At 39.1% G+C, this 1,150-nt stretch overlaps 1 protein-coding gene across 2 annotated transcripts in view; it reads left to right on the top strand.

The window, feature by feature from the left end:
- Positions 1-1,150, top strand: part of Usp54 (ubiquitin specific peptidase 54) — a 147,642-nt gene that overhangs the window by 16,196 nt on the left and 130,296 nt on the right. The window lies entirely within an intron of this gene.

The following is a 1,150-nucleotide window of genomic DNA, read 5'->3' as shown; positions in this document are numbered from 1 at the left end:
TAGTGATCTGTCTGTTTACAGCCTCTCAAGAGCTGGGATTACAGATATGTACCACCACACCCAGTCTCAATTGCCATCTCGGTGTGCCCGGGAGTGGGGCCAGCATAGCAGGCCTGGGGATAGAAATCCTTTAATGTGCTGAGCTATTTGTCTGGCCCCTGTTTAATGTTAAATCCTGGGAAAATTCAATTGTAAGTGATTAAACAGGTTATACAAAGCATTAAGAAATAAAGAATATGGGCTGGGGAGATAGCTCAGTGGTCTAGGTGCCTGCCTGGCAAGTGCAAGGAGTGGAGTTTGATCCCTGGTACTGAAACCTGGCATGGTAGTGCATGCTTGTAATCAAGGGCTGGGGAGGCTGAGACAGGAGGATAGTGAGACCCTGTACCAATTAATTAAAAAAAGAAAGAATATGGTATGATTGATCACATGTTTCCATTTCTGGATTCCATTACTTTTATTTCTACTTAGAATCATAAAATTTGTAGATCAGGAAATTGTTTTAGATACCATGAATCATAATCTCATGAGTCTCAAAGTTCTTTATACATGTGTGTCTAATATAAAATATGGTTGGCTGGTTAGCTAACTCAATGTGTAAAATATTGAATAATGACACACTTAAAATTTCACCAGGGGGGCCCTGGCCCTAGTTCAGTTCTTTAAGTGGCTGCTTCGACAAAGCAGTCAGGCTCAGGTTGCTGTGGTTCGATCCCCACAACTCCAGCCAGCCAAACCTGCCCTGAAGGCATTCGGAGCCAAAAAAAAAAAAAAATTTTTTTTTTTTTTTTTTCACCAGGAACACATGGTGTATTATATTTGGACCTTGGGTGGTGTAAAAAGTTTTTAAAAAATGTGTTGATGAGATACGTAACTATGGCAGAGCTGCAGAGAAATTAATGTGATGAATAAAGTTTGAAAAATTATATTGGTAAGATGACATCTGCATCCAGACTGCAATTAAATTTAACAAGGATAAACTATATGTTTAAATTCAGAATCTTAAATGCTCAAGACTAGGATGAGAAAGAGCTAGTTAATCAGTAGTTCATGTTGAAAAATGTCTGGGAATTTTGTTTGGTTGTAAACGTAGCAGGAAATGCTTATGCCATTGTGGCTGCTAAAAATGCCTTCAGCTATATTGCCAGGC

Source organism: Octodon degus, unplaced genomic scaffold (assembly GCF_000260255.1).
Source record: "Octodon degus isolate 3935 unplaced genomic scaffold, OctDeg1.0 scaffold00005, whole genome shotgun sequence".
In the NCBI taxonomy this organism is placed as follows: Eukaryota; Metazoa; Chordata; class Mammalia; order Rodentia; family Octodontidae; genus Octodon; species Octodon degus.
Note: the sequence above shows the minus strand (reverse complement) of the source record. Positions and strands in the feature narration are given on the sequence as shown.